We start from the raw sequence: 16571 nt of genomic DNA on the forward strand, positions 1-16571 counted from the left end.
CCACGGGGAAGACCTAGGACACATTGGAAAGACTATGTCCCCGGCCTGCCTGGGAACGCCTCGGAATACCCCGAGAAGAGCTGGACGAAGTGGCTGGGGAGAGGGAAGTCTGGGATTTTCTGCTCAGGCTGCTGCCCCCGCAACCCGACCTCGGATAAGCGGAAGAAAATGGATGGATTTAGAATGACAGTTATACTGTCAGATTGAGTACAAAAACTAACTAAACCTTACACAATATAATGTTTCTAGTAAAACTCAGAAAGATACATATCACCAGGCATTATTAGCCATTTTGCATGTGTGGTTTAGGAGTTATGTTTAAATAAATAACTGTCAGATTGAGTGTGACTGTAAACCGTCATAGTGAGTAAAACCCTTATTTTGTATTTGCAAACCTTACAAAAACAAATAAATCTAGTTAAACTCACACAGATACAATATTACAGACATTTTTAGACATAATGCATGTTTGGTTTTAGATTAATGTTTATATAACTTTCATATTTAGTATGACAGCTGTACTGTCATATTGAATAAAAAAACAACTAACTTGTGTCTTTGCAAACCTTACAAAATACCATTTTTCTAGTAAAACTAACTAGATACATGCTCCAGGCATTATTAGCCATTTTGCATGTGTTGTTTGAGTTATGTTTAAATAACTGTCATATTGAGTGTGACAGTATACTGTCATAAAACCCAATTTTTGTATTTGCAACCCTGATTCTAGTAAAACTCACATATATACAATATTACAGGCAGTTTTGGACATAATGCATGTTTGGTTTTGGAGTTATGTTTATATAACTTTCATATATAGTATGACAGCTAAACTGTTATATTGAGTAAAATAACTAACTTGTGTTTGTCATAAAACCCAATTTTTGTATTAGCAAACCATACAACTGATTCAAATAAAACTCACATGGATTCAATATTACAGGCATTTTCAGACATTTTGCATGTTTGGTTTAGGAATTATGTTGTAATACATTTGTATTGCTTTTTTCACATTATCTCAGGATTTTTAGAACATTACTGTCATATTGAGTAAAAAAATAATTTTTGTGTTTGCAAGCCTTAAAAAAAGCATATGTTTCCAGTAAAACTCCCAAAGATGCATTATTTCAGGCATTATTAGCCAGTTTTCAGGTGTGGTTTAGGAGTTATGTTTAAATAACTGTCATATTGAGTGTGGCGTTACACTGTCATATTGAGTTAAAAAAAACTAACTTGTGTCTTTGCAAACCTTACAAAAGAAAATGTTTCTAGCAACACTCACAAAGATAATTTTTTTCACGCTATTAGACATGTTTCATGTGTATTTAGGAGTTATAATTAAATAACTTTCATATTGAGTGTTAAAGTTATAATGTCATTATGTGTAAAACCTAATTTTTGTATTTGCAAACCTTACAAAAACAATTGATTCTAGTAAAACTTACATAGATTCAATATTACAGGCATTTTTAGACAATTTACATGTTTGGTTTAAAAGTTGTGTTTGAATACATTTGTATTGCTTTTCTCGCATTATCTCAGGATTCTAAGATCATTACTTTCATATTGAGTAAAAAACTACTTTTTGTTTTTGCAAACCTTACAAACTCACCATTATACATTATTACAGCCATTTTTAGATATTACACATGTTTGCTTTTGGAGTTATGTTTTGATAATTTTCATATTTAGTAGGACTGTTATACTGTCTTATTGAATAAAAACAACTAGCTTGTGTCTTTGCAAACTTTACAAAATATACATTTCCTAGTAAAACTAACAAAGATACATGTCTCCAGGCATCATTACCCATTTTGCCTGGGTTGTTTAGGAGTTATGTTTAAATACATTTTTATTGCTTTTTTCGCATTATCTCAGGATTCTAAGATCATTACTTCCATATTGAGTAAAAAACTACTTTTTGTTTTTGCAAACCTTACAAACTCACATAAATACATTATTACAGACATTTTTAGACATGACACATGTTTGGTTTTGGAGTTATGTTTATATAACTTTTATATTTAGTATGACTGTTATACTGTCATATTGAATAAAAAAAAACTAGCTTGTGTCTTTGCAAACTTTACAAAAGATCATTTTTCTAGTAAAACTAACAAAGATACATGTCTCCAGGCATTATTACCCATTTTGCATGGGTTGTTTAGGAATTATGTTTAAATACATTTTTATTGCTTTTTTCGCATTATCTCAGGATTTTAAGATCATTACTTTCATATTGAGTAAAAAACTACTTTTTGTTTTTGAAAACCTTACAAACTCACATTAATACATTATTACAGGCATTTTTAGACTAATGACACATGTTTGGTTTTGGAGTTATGTTTATATAACTTTCATATTTAGTATGACTGTTATACTGTCATATTGAATTAAAAAAAACTAGCTTGTGTCTTTGCAAACTTTACAAAAGATCATTTTTCTAGTAAAACTAACAAAGATACATGTCTCCAGGCATTATTACCCATTTTGCATTGGTTGTTTAGGAATTATGTTTGAATACATTTGTATTGCTTTTTTCGCATTATCTCAGGATTTTAAGATCATTACTTTCATATTGAGTAAAAAACTACTTTTTGTTTTTGCAAACCTTACAAACTCACAATAATACATTATTGCAGCCATTTTTAGATATAACACATGTTTGGTTTTGGAGTTATGTTTTGATAATTTTCATATTTAGTAGGACTGTTATACTGTCTTATTGAATTAAAAACAACTAGCTTGTGTCTTTGCAAACTTTACAAAATATACATTTCCTAGTAAAACTAACAAAGATACATGTCCCCAGGCATCATTACCCATTTTGCCTGGGTTGTTTAGGAGTTATGTTTAAATACATTTTTATTGCTTTTTTCGCATTATCTCAGGATTCTAAGATCATTACTTTCATATTGAGTAAAAAACTACTTTTTGTTTTTGCAAACCTTACAAACTCACATAAATACATTATTAAAGGCATTTTTAGAGATGACACATGTTTGGTTTTGGAGTTATGTTTATAACTTTCATATTTAGTATGAAGGTTATACTGTCATATTGAATAAAAAAAACTGGCTTGTGTCTTTGCAAACTTTACAAAAGATCATTTTTCTAGTAAAACTAACAAAGATAAATGTCACCAGGCATTATTACCCATTTTGCATGAGTTGTTTAGGAATTATGTTTAAAGACATTTTTATTGCTTTTTTTGCATTATCTCAGGATTTTAAGATCATTACTTTCATATTGAGTAAAAAACTACTTTTTGTTTTTGCAAACCTTACAAACTCACAATAATACATTATTGCAGCCATTTTTAGATATAACACATGTTTGGTTTTGGAGTTATGTTTTGATAATTTTCATATTTAGTATGACTTTTATACTGTCATATTGAATAAAAAAAAAACTAGCTTGTGTCTTTGCAAACTTTACAAAAGATCATTTTTCTATTAAAACTAACAAAGATACATGTCTCCAGGCATTATTACCCATTTTGCATGGGTTGTTCAGGAATTATGTTTAAAGACATTTTTATTGCTTTTTTCGCATTATCTCAGGATTCTTAGATCATTACTTTCATATTGAGTAAAAAACTACTTTTTGTTTTTGCAAACCTTACAAACTCACATAAATACATTATTAAAGGCATTTTTAGAGATGACACATGTTTGGTTTTGGAGTTATGTTTATATAACTTTTATTATTAGTATGACTGTTATACTGTCATATTGAATTAAAAAAAACTAGCTTGTGTCTTTGCAAACTTTACAAAAGATCATTTTTCTAGTAAAACTAACAAAGATACATGTCTCCAGGCATTATTACCCATTTTGCATGGGTTGTTTAGGAATTATGTTTAAATACATTTTTATTGCTTTTTTCGCATTATCTCAGGATTTTAAGATCATTACTTTCATATTGAGTAAAAAACTACTTTTTGTTTTTGCAAACCTTACAAACTCACAATAATACATTATTAGAGGCATTTTTAGACATGACACATGTTTGGTTTTGGAGTTATGTTTATAACTTTCATATTTAGTATGACTGTTATACTGTCATATTGAATAAAAAAAACTGGCTTGTGTCTTTGCAAACTTTACAAAAGATCATTTTTCTAGTAAAACTAACAAAGATACATGTCTCCAGGCATTATTACCCATTTTGCATGGGTTGTTCAGGAATTATGTTTAAAGACATTTTTATTGCTTTTTTCGCATTATCTCAGGATTCTAAAATCCTTACTTTCATATTGAGGAAAAAACTACTTTTTGTTTTTGCAAACCTTACAAACTCACATAAATACATTATTATAGGCAATTTTAGACATGACACACGTTTGGTTCTGGAGTTATGTTTATATAACTTTCATATTTAGTATGACTGTTATACTGTCATATTGAATTAAAAAAAACTAGCTTGTGTCTTTGCAAACTTTACAAAAGATCATTTTTCTAGTAAAACTAACAAAGATACATGTCTCCAGGCATTATTACCCATTTTGCATGGGTTGTTTAGGAATTATGTTTAAATACATTTTTATTGCTTTTTTCGCATTATCTCAGGATTTTAAGATCATTACTTTCATATTGAGTAAAAAACTACTTTTTGTTTTTGCAAACCTTACAAACTCACAATAATACATTATTAGAGGCATTTTTAGACATGACACATGTTTGGTTTTGGAGTTATGTTTATATAACTTTCATATTTAGTATGACTGTTATACTGTCATATTGAATAAAAAAAAACTAGCTTGTGTCTTTGTAAACTTTACAAAAGATCATTTTTCTATTAAAACTAACAAAGATACATGTCTCCAGGCATTATTACCCATTTTGCATGGGTTGTTCAGGAATAATGTTTAAAGACATTTTTATTGCTTTTTTCGCATTATCTCAGGATTCTTAGATCATTACTTTCATATTGAGTAAAAAACTACTTTTTGTTTTTGCAAACCTTACAAACTCACATAAATACATTATTAAAGGCATTTTTAGAGATGACACATGTTTGCTTTTGGAGTTATGTTTATATAACTTTTATTATTAGTATGACTGTTATACTGTCATATTGAATAAAAAAAAACTAGCTTGTGTCTTTGCAAACTTTACAAAAGATCATTTTTCTAGTAAAACTAACAAAGATACATGTCTCCAGGCATTATTACCCATTTTGCATGGGTTGTTTAGGAATTATGTTTAAATACATTTTTATTGCTTTTTTCGCATTATCTCAGGATTTTAAGATCATTACTTTCATATTGAGTAAAAAACTACTTTTTGTTTTTGCAAACCTTACAAACTCACATAAATACATTATTACAGGCATTTTTAGACATGACACATGTTTGGTTTTGGAGTTATGTTTATATAACTTTCATATTTAGTATGACTGTTAAACTGTCATATTGAATAAAAAAAACTGGCTTGTGTCTTTGCAAACTTTACAAAAGATCATTTTTCTAGTAAAACTAACAAAGATACATGTCACCAGGCATTATTACCCATTTTGCATGGGTTGTTTAGGAATTATGTTTAAAGACATTTTTATTGCTTTTTTCGCATTATCTCAGGATTCTTAGATCATTACTTTCATGTTGAGTAAAAAACTACTTTTTGTTTTTGCAAACCTTACAAACTCACATAAATACATTATTACAGGCATTTTTAGACATGACACATGTTTGGTTTTGGAGTTATGTTTATATAACTTTTATTATTAGTATGACTGTTATACTGTCATATTGAATAAAAAAAAACTAGCTTGTGTCAATGCAAACTTTACAAAAGATCATTTTTCTAGTAAAACTAACAAAGATACATGTCTCCAGGCATTATTACCCATTTTGCATGGGTTGTTTAGGAATTATGTTTAAATACATTTTTATTGCTTTTATCACATTATCTCAGGATTATAAGATCATTACTTTCATATTGAGTGAAAAACTACTTTTTGTTTTTGCAAACCTTACAAACTCACATTAATACATTATTACAGGCATTTTTAGACATGACACATGTTTGGTTTTGGAGTTATGTTTATATAATTTTCATATTTAGTATGACTGTTATACTGTCATAATGAATAAAAAAAAACTGGCTTGTGTCTTTGCAAACTTTATAAAAGATCATTTTTCCAGTAAAACTAAAAAAGATACATGTTTCCAGGCATTATTAACCATTTTGCATATGTTGTTTCGGAGTAATGTTTAAATACATTTTTATTGCTTTTTTCACATTATCTCAGGATTTTAAGAACATTACAGTCATATTGAGTAAAAAAAACTACTTTTTGTGTTTGCAAGATTTAAAAAAGCATGTGTTTCGAGTAAAACGGCCAAGGATGCATTATTTCAGGCATTATTAGCCATTTTTCATGTGTGGTTTGAGTTATGGTTAAATAACTGTCATATACTGTCAGTTATGACATAGTAAGTAAAACCTAATTTATGTATTTGCAAACCTTACAAAATCATTTAAATCTAGTAAAACTCACATGGATTCAACATTACAGACATTTTTAGACATTTTGCATGTTTGGTTTAGGAATTATGTTGGAATCATTTTTATTAATTTGTTCGTATTATCTCAGAATTTTAGAACATTACTGTCATATTGAGTAAAAAAATAATTTTTGTGTTTGCAAGCCTTAAAAAAGCATATGTTTCGAGTAAAACTTACAAGAATGCATTATTTCAGGCATTGTTAGTCATTTTTCATGTGTAGTTTAAGAGTTATGTTTAAATAACTGTCATATTGAGTGTGGCAGTTATACTGTCATATTGAGTAAAAAAAACTAACCTGTCTTTGCAAACCTTACAAAAGAAAATGTTTCTAGTAACACTCACAAAGATACATTTTTTCACGCATTATTAGACATGTTTCATGTGTGGTTAGGAGTTATAAATAAATAATTGTCATATTGAGTGTTACAGTTTTAATGTCATTATGTGTAAAACCTAATTTTTGTATTTGCAAACCTTACAAAAACAATTGATTCTAGTAAAACTTATATAGATTCAATATTACAGGCATTTTTAGACATTTTACATGTTTGGTTTAAAATTTGTGTTTGAATACATTTGTATTGCTTTTTTCGCATTATCTCAGGATTCTAAGAACATTACTTTCATATTGAGTAAAAAACTACTTTTTGTTTTTGCAAACCTTACAAACTCACATAAATACATTATTACAGGCATTTTTAGACATGACACATGTTTGGTTTTGGAGATATGTTTATATAACTTTCATATTTAGTATGACTGTTATACTGTCATATTGAATAAAAAAAACTAGCTTGTGTCTTTGATATCTTTACAAAAGATCATTTTTTTAAACTAACAACGTTACATGTCTCCCTAGGCATTATTAGCCATTTTGCATGTGTTGTTTAGGAGTTAGGTTTAAATACATTTTTATTGCTTTTTTCCCATTATCTCAGGGTTCTAAGAACTTTAAAGTCAAGTAAAAAACTACTTTTTGTGTTTGCAAAATGTAAAACTCAGTAAAACTCCCAATGATTCATTATTTCAGGCATTATTAGCCATTTTTTTGTGTGGTTTATGAGTTATGTTTAAATAACTGTCATATTGAGTGTGATTTTGTCATTGTGAGTAAAACCTAATTCTTACAAAAACAACCGATTCTAGGAAAACTCACATTGATACAATATTACAGGCATGTTTAGACATATTGCATGTTTGGTTTTGGAGTTATATTTATATAACCTGCTTTCTGAGCCGCCACCTTTGTGGTTTGCGTGTCCCACTGATCCAGGAACTATGTTGTCCGGGGGCTTCTATGGTCTCCCAAGACAAACAGGTCCTAGGTGAGGGATCAGACAAAGAGCAGCTCAAAGACCTTTATTAAAAGTACAATTGAGGACCTAGATTTTTTCTCGCCCGGAAGCAGGTCTTCGTGGCTCCCCTGTGGAGGTGTGGCACGATGGCGATTGACGGGCCTGTCCCCATGGGGCCCAGCCGTGCTCAGCTCGAAGAGGCAACGTAGAGCCCCCCTCCAGGGCTCACCACTCATGGGCTGGGTCATAGAGGGTGTAGTGTGAGCTGGGCGGCAGCCGAAGGCAGGGCACTTGGTGGTCCGATTATCGGCTACATAAGCTCGCTCTTGGGACATGGAACGTCACCTCGCTGGGAGGGAAGGAGCCTGAGCTGGTGCTTAAGGTGGAGACGTTCCCGGCTAGATATAGTTGGACTCACAGCAAGGGCTCTGGAACCTGTTCTCTCAGAGGGGCTGGACTGAGCTGAACTTTCATTACTTGCAACGCCAGAGTGGAAGAGATTCCACACTGGCGTTGCAACTAATGAGAGGCTGGGGTGGCAATTCTTGTTGCCCCCCGGCTCAAAGCCTGCACGTTGGACTTTAAACCCAATAGACGAGATGGTAGCTTCCTTCAGCCTTCGGGTTGGGTGACGGGTCCTGACTGTTGTTTGTGTTTACACACCAAACAGCAGCTCAGAGTACCAACTCTTTTTGGATTCCCTTGAGGGAGTACTGGAGAGTGCTCCCTCGGGTGATTCCCTTGTTCTGCTGGTGGACTTCAACGCTATGTTGGCAACGACTGTGAAACCTGGAGAGTTGTGATTGGGAAAAATGGCCACCCGGATCTGAACCCAAGTGGTGCTTTGTTATTGGACTTTTGTGCTTGTCACGGATTGTCCATAACAAACACAATGTTCAAACATAAGGGTGTCCATATGTGCACTTGGCACAAGGACACCCTCGGCCGCATGATTGACTTTGTAGTTGTGTCATGGGATTTGCGGCCTCATATTTTGGACACTCGGTGAAGAGAGGGGCAGAGCTTTCTACCAACCACCACCTGGTGGTGAGCTGGCTCCGATGGTAGGGGGGGATGCCGGTCAGACCTGGCAGGCCCAAACGCATTGTAAGGGTCTGCTGGGAACACCTAGCAGAGTCTCCTGAAGAACTTTGAACATGTCCGGAAGAACTTTGAACATGTCACGAGGGAGGTGCTGGACATTGAGTCTGAGTGGACCATGTTCCGTTCCTCTCTTGTTGAGCCAGCTGATTGAAGCTGTGGCCGCAAGGTGTTTGGTGCCTGTCGTGGTGGTAATCCACCAGCAGTGAGGGATGCTGTCAAGCTGAAGAAAGAGCCACCGGGTCCTTTTGGCTCATGGGACTCCAGAGGCAGTGCGCATACCGACAGGCCAAGCCAGACCTCCTCAGTCCCACCAACACGTCTTCCTATGAGGAAACAGTGCCGGGGAAGTCTGTGGTGGGCTCTCCTATTTCTGGGGCTGAGGTTGCCAAGGTAGTTAAAAAGCTCCTCGGTGGCAAGGCCCCGGGGGTATGAGCTCCGTCCGGAGTTCCTTAAGGCTCTGGATGCTGTGGGGCAGTCTTGATTGACAAGACTGCAACATTGCGTCTACATCGGGGGCGGTACCTCTGGATTGGCAGACCGGGGTGGTCTCTTTAAGAAGGGGAACCGGAGGGTGTGTTCCAACTATCGTAGATCACACTCCCCAGCCTTCCCGGTAAGGTCTATTCATGTGTAATGAAGAGGAGGAACCTCGGATCCAGGACGAACAGTGTGGTTTTCGTCCTGGTCGTGGAACGGTAGACCAGCTCTATACTCTCGGCAGTGTCCTTGAGTGTGCATGGGAGTTTGCCCAACCAGTCTACATAAGTTTTGTGGACTTGGAGAAGACATTCGACCTTGGCCCCCGGTAAATCCTGTGGGGAGTGCTCAGAGAGTATGCAGTATCGGCATGTCTGATTGTGGCGGGTGTCTCCCTGTATGATCAGTGTCAGAGCTTGGTCCGCATTGCCGGCAGTATGTCGGACCCCTTTCCAGTGAGGGTTGGACTCCGCCAAGGCTGCCCTTTGTCACCGATTCTGTTCATAACTTTAATGGACAGAATATCTAGGCGCAGTCATGGCTTTGAGGATCCCCTCAACGCCATGACTGCGCCTGGTTTGGTGGCTGCAGGATTAGGTCTCTGCTTTTTGCAGATGATGTGGTCCTGATGGCTTCAACTGGCCAAGATCTTCAGCTTTCATTGGATCGGTTCGCAGTGAAGCGACTGGGATGAGAATCAGCACCTCCAAGTCCGAGTCCATGGTTCTCGCCCGGGAAAGGGTGGAGTGCCATCTCGAGGTTGGGAAAGAGATCTTGCCCCAAGTGAAGGAGTTCAAGTACCTAGGAGTCTTGTTCACGAGTGAGGATAGAGTGGATTGTGAGATCTACAGGCGGATCGGTGCGGCGTCTTCAGTAATGAGGACGCTATATCGATCCGTTGTGGTGAAGAAGGAGCTGAGCCAGAAGGAAAAGCTTTCAATTTACCGGTCGATCAACGTTCCCATCCTCACCTATGGTCATGAGCTTTGGATTATGACCGAAAGGACAAGGTCACGGGTACAAGCGGCCGAAATGAGTTTCCTCCGCCGGGTGGTGGGTCTCTCCCTTAGAGATAGGGTGAGAAGCTCTGTCCTCTGGGAGGAACTCAGTGTAAAGCCGCTGCTCCTCCACATTGAGAGGAGCCAGATGAGGTGGTTCGGGCATCTGCTCAGGATGCCACCCGAACGCCTCCCTAGGTCCGAACGGCAGGAGGCCATGGGGAAGACCTAGGATACATTGGAAAGACTATGGCCTGGGAACGCCTCGGGATCCCCCGAGAAGAGCTGGACGAAGTGGCTGGGGAGAGGGAAGTCTGGGCTCTCTGCTTAGGCTGCTGCCCCCGCAACCCGACCTCGGATAAGCAGAAGAAAATGGATGGATTTAGTATGACAGTTATACTGTCATATTGAGTGTGACAGTATACTGTCATAAAACCCAATTTTTGTATTTGCAAACCTGATTCTAGTAAAACTCACATCTCTACAATATTACAGGCAATTTTGGACATAATGCACGTTTGGTTTTGGAGTTATGTTCATATAACTTTAATATATAGTATGACATCTATACTGTTATAATGAGTAAAAAAACTAACTTGTGTCTGTCATAAAACTCAATTTTTGTATTTGCAAACCTTACAAAAACATATGATTCTAGTAAAACTCACATGGATTCAGTATTACAGGCATTTTTAGACATTTTGCATGTTTGGTTTAGGAATCATGTTGGAATACATTTGTATTGTTTTTTTCACATTATCTCAGCATTTTAAGAACTTACTGTCATATTGAGTAAAAAAAACCTTTTGTGTTTGCAAGCCCTAAAAAAACAACCGATTCTAGTAAAACTCACATTGATACAATATTACAGGCATGTTTAGACATCTTGCATGTTTGGTTTTGGAGTTATGTTTATTTAACCTGCTTTCTGAGCCGCCACCTTTGTGGTTTGCGTGTCCCACTGATCCTAGGAGCTATGTTGTCCGGGGGCTTCTATGCCCCCTGATAGGGTCCCCCAAGACAAACAGGTCCTAGGTGAGGAATCAGACAAAGAGCAGCTCAAAGACCTTTATGAAAAGTACAAATCGAGGACCTAGATATTTTCTCGCCCGGACGCGGGTCACCGTGGCTCCCCTGTGGAGCCAGGCCCAGAGGTGGGGCACGATGGCGAGCGACTGGTGCCCATGGGGCCCAGCTCGAAGAGGCAACGTGGGTCCCCCCTGCAATAGGCTCACCACTCATGGGCTGGGTCATAGAGGTCGGGTGCAGTGTTAGCTGGGCGGAAGCCGAAGGCAGGGCACTTGGCGGTCCGATAATCGGCTACATAAGCTCGCTCTTGGGACGTGGAATGTCACCTCGCGAGGTGGAGAAGTTCCCGGCTAGATAAAGCTGGACTCACTTCGACGCACAGCAAGGGCTCTGGAACCTGTTCTCTCAAGAGGGGTTGGACTCTCTTCCACTCTGGCGTTGCAAGTAATGAGAGGCTGGGTTGGCAATTCTTGTTGCCCCCCGGCTCAAAGCCTGCACGTTGGACTTAACCCAGAAGACGAGATGGTAGCTTCCCTCCGCTTTCGGGTTGGGTGACGGGTCCTGACTGTTGTTGGTGTTTACGCACCAAACAGCAGCTCAGAGTACCCACTCTTTTTGGATTCCCTTGAGAGTGCTCCCTCGGGTGATTCCCTGGGGGTCTTCAACGCTCATGTTGGCAACGACTTTGAAACCTGGAGAGTCGTGATTGGGAAACATGGCCACCCGGATCTGAACCCAAGTGGTGCTTTGTTATTGAGCTTTTGTGCTCGTCACGGATTGTCCATAACAAACACAATGTTCAAACATAAGGGTGTCCATATGTGCACTTGGCACCAGGACACCCTCGGCCGCAGTTCCATTATTGACTTTATAGTTGTGTCATGGGATTTGCGGCCTCATGTTTTGGACACTCGGGTGAAGAGAGGGGCGAGCTTTCTACCGATCACCACCTGGTGAGCTGGCTCCGATGGTGGGGTAGGATCCCGGACAGACCTGCATTGTGAGAGTCTTTTGGGAATGCCTAGCAGAGTCTCCTGTCAGAGAGAGTTTCTTTTTCCACCTCCGGAGGAACTTTGAACATGTCACAAAGGAGGTGCTGGACATTGAGTCTGAATGGATCATGTTCCGTGCCTCTCTTGTCAAGCCAGCTGATTGGAGCTGTGGCCGCAAGGTGTTTGGTGCCTGTCGTGGCGGTGACCCTAGAACCCGCTGGTGGCCACCAGCAGTGCGGGATGCCGTCAAGCTGAAGAAAGAGCTTATCTGGTCCTTTTGGCTCATGGGACTCCAGAGGCAGCGGGCATACCGACAGGCCAAGCAGTGCCTGGGGAATCTGTGGTGGGCTCTCCTATTTCTGGGGCTGAGGTTGCCAAGGTAGTTTTAAAAGCTCCTCTGTGGCAAGGCCCCGGGGGTGGATGAGCTCCGTCCGGAGTTCCTTAAGGCTCTGGATGCTGTGGGGCTGTTTTAGTTGACAAGACTCTGCAACATCGCGTGGACATCAGGGGCGGTACCTCTGGATTGGCAGACCGGGGTGGTGGTTCCTCTCTTTAAGAAGGGGAACCGGAGGGTGTGTTCCAACTATCGTAGATCACACTCCTCAGCCTTCCCGGTAAGGTCTATTCATGTGTACTGGAGAGGAGGAACCTCGGATCCAGGACGAACAGTGTGGTTTTCGTCCTGGTCGTGGAACGGTAGACCAGCTCTATACTCTCGGCAGGGTCCTTGAGTGTGCATGGGAGTTTGTCCAACCAGTCTACATGTGCTTTGTGGACTTGGAGAAGACATTCGACCGTGGCCACCCCGGGAAGTCCTGTGGGGAGTGCTCAGAGAGTATGGGGTATCGGCATGTCTGATTGTGGCGGGTCGCTCCCTGTATGATCGGTGTCAGAGCTTGGTCCGCATTGCCAGCAGTAAGTTGGCTGCCCTTTGTCACCAAATGTGTTCATAAATTTTATGGACAGAATTTCTAGGCGCAGTCATGGCGTTGAGGGGATCCGGTTTGGTGGCTGCAGGATTAGGTCTCTCCTTTTTGCAGATGATGTGGTCCTTATGGCTTTAACTGGCCAGGATCTTCAGCTCTCATTGGATTGGTTCGCAGCCGAGTGTGAAGCGACTGGGATGAGAATCAGCACCTCCAAGTCCGAGGTTCTCGCCCGGGAAAGGGTGGAGTGCCATCTCGAGGTTGGGCAGGAGATCTTGCCCCAAGTGGATGAGTTCAAGTACCTGGAGTCTTGTTCATGAGTGAGGGAAGAGTGGATCGTGAGTAATGAGGACGCTATATAGATTTGTTGTGGTAAGAAGGAGCTGCGCCAGAAGGAAAAGCTCTCAATTTACCGGTCAATCTACGTTCCCATCCTCACCTATGGTCATGAGCTTTGGGTTATGACCGAAAGGACAAGATCACGGGTACAAGCGGCCGAAATGAGTTTTCTCCGCTGGGTGGCGGGTCTCTCCCTTACTGAAAGAATTTTCACCGTTTAATTACAGTAACCTACTGGCAGCTAATGGTTCCAGTATAAAACTGTTTTTCTACAGCACACATACTGTGATTTATCACTACAGTTTATTACTGTAAAAAGTATCACAGTACTGTGCTGTATCAAATATACGCTTCACAGCATAATACTGTCATCTGTTTAGCGGCATTACACTGTTATTTTAGTGTATCTACTGTAATATCCATTAACAGTTAATTACAGTAAAATAATTGTAAGCACTATAGACTGAGCTTTACAGTATAATGCCACCAGAAGTTAATGAGTTGAACTTTTAATTTTTCAAAATCAAAACCCCTGCAATCTGCTGGCATAAAAATGACTGGAGAAATGGCCTTGCAAGATTATGTTTTTATTAACCAATTATTTTAAAGTGCATCAAATAAATTCAATGTACAATTAGTGCATTCTTCTTATTTTCAGTAAAGCATTTTAACATTTATAACATGTCCACTTAATTTCTAACTGGAGACAAAACACTGAACACGAGTCCAGTGTTTAGTTGTCGGCTACATAAAGCCCCACTCAAAGTCTGTGAGATGTTTTATAAGGGTGGCTACGTGAGGATTTACAGTTGCTGCCTTTTTCTGGACCAGCTTCCCGGTCTTCTTGGACACCACCTTTCCCTAGCTAGCCTTTGTTCCCCTCTCAGGGTTAACGCCAATGAATCGCCTAAAAAAGAGAGAAAGCATATTAGATATTCTGTTGTGATTGAAGATTACTTGCAGTCGATACAGAACCCCCCTCACATTGTTATTTAGGAATATGCACTGCACAAATATTAATATCAATTTTAGGATATATTTGAGCCTATACTATAACCACAGCTGTAGATGAGTGAATGCTCTAAAACCCATTAAGACCAATTCAGAGAGGAAGACAATGCTAAAGCCTCCCCAATCCCTCTCTCTATTTATGTTTTCTATCCATCTACGGGACCGTGTATTTACGCTGATGTTTCCTGCTTTCACCCATTTAACATATCGTTACCTGCTCATTACCTATCTGCTCTGCATCCTGGGGTCACACTGGTGCTTCTTGCCTTTACCCATTCAACATATCTTTACCTGCACATTACCTACCTTCTCTGTATCCTGGAGTCAAGCTGGTGTTTCCTGCCTTTACTCATTCAACATATCTTTACCTGCACATTACCTACCTTCCCTGCATCCTTGGGTCACACTGGTGCTTCTTTCTTTCACCATACAACATATCTTCACCTGCACATACCTACCTTGTCTGCATGGCCTCGACCACACCTGCGCTTCCTTCTTTCACCCATTCAACATACCTTCACCCGCACATTACCTACCTTCCCTGCATAGTGGGGTCACACTGGTGCTTCCTGCCTTTACCCATTCAACATATCTTCACCCGCACATTACCTACTTGCTCTGCATTCTCGGGTCAAGCTGGTGCTTCCTGCCATCATCCAGTCAACATATCTTTACCTGCAAAGTACCTACTTTTTCTGCATCCTGGGGTCAAACAGGTGCTTCCTTCTTTGACCCAGTCAACATATCTTTACCTGCACATTACCTACCTTCTCTGTATCCTAGAGTCAAACTGGTGCTTCGGTCCCTAATAAGAAGGTCCACAAAGGAACAGAAGAGTCATTGATTTAAGGCACAAAATTGGGGAAAGGACAAGTCAAATTCCTGAACAGAGGTGACAAATATAAAATAAAATATCCTAACAGTATTTTAACAGTATCAAGAGGATTTACCTTTGAAAAAATTCCAATGTCCGAGGACCTTCCTCTTGGTATTCCAAGTTGAACACATAGTAGGTGGCAAGAAGGGCAGCAAGCCCTGAGATTAAGCTAGGTTGGACGCCTTTGCAGATGACATCACCTTCCATGCTGATCATCCAACGTTTTATTGTGACTTTGTCACCAGCAACTGGTACAGTCAAGAAATGCAGTTTATGTTCCTAAACAGTATCCAATATGGGTAGCATTTTAAAAGTATTTGGAATGGCCACCTCACTCGCTCTCTCTTTCCTCTGTTTACAGCTAGTCTCCTAAGGCAGTGGTTCTCAAATGGGGGTACGCGTACTCCTGGGGGTACTTGAAGGTATGCCAAGGGGTACGTGAGATTTTTTTTTAATATTCTAAAAATAGCAACAATTCAAAAATCCTTTATAAATATATTTATTGAATAATACTTCGACAAAATATGAATGTAAGTTCATAAACTGAACAACTAATCAAGTAGGCTATTCCATTCATTACCATAAAGCCAGAGTTTCCCCCATGCCATGATGGTTTGACCCTACCTGGCGGTGCCACACGGCACCAACTGTCAATCAACTATCCATGTAGAAAACAATGGAGGCTTGGTTAAAGCGTAGTGGACATGTTCCATAAATATTGATGTTAAAGATTTCTTTTTTTTTGAAGAAATGTTGAGAATGAAGTTCATGAATCCAGATGGATCTCTATTGCAATCCCCAAAGAGGGCACTTTAAGTTGATTACTTCTATGTGTAAAAATCTTTATTTATAATTGAATCACTTGTTTATTTTTCAACAAGTTTTTAGTTATTTTTATATCTTTTTTTCCAAATAGTTCAAGAAAGACCACAACAAATGAGCAATATTTTGCACTGTTATACAATTTAATAAATCAGAAACTGATGACATAGTGCTGTATTTTACTTCT

This window comes from Entelurus aequoreus, linkage group LG02 (assembly GCF_033978785.1).
Source record: "Entelurus aequoreus isolate RoL-2023_Sb linkage group LG02, RoL_Eaeq_v1.1, whole genome shotgun sequence".
In the NCBI taxonomy this organism is placed as follows: domain Eukaryota; kingdom Metazoa; phylum Chordata; class Actinopteri; order Syngnathiformes; family Syngnathidae; genus Entelurus; species Entelurus aequoreus.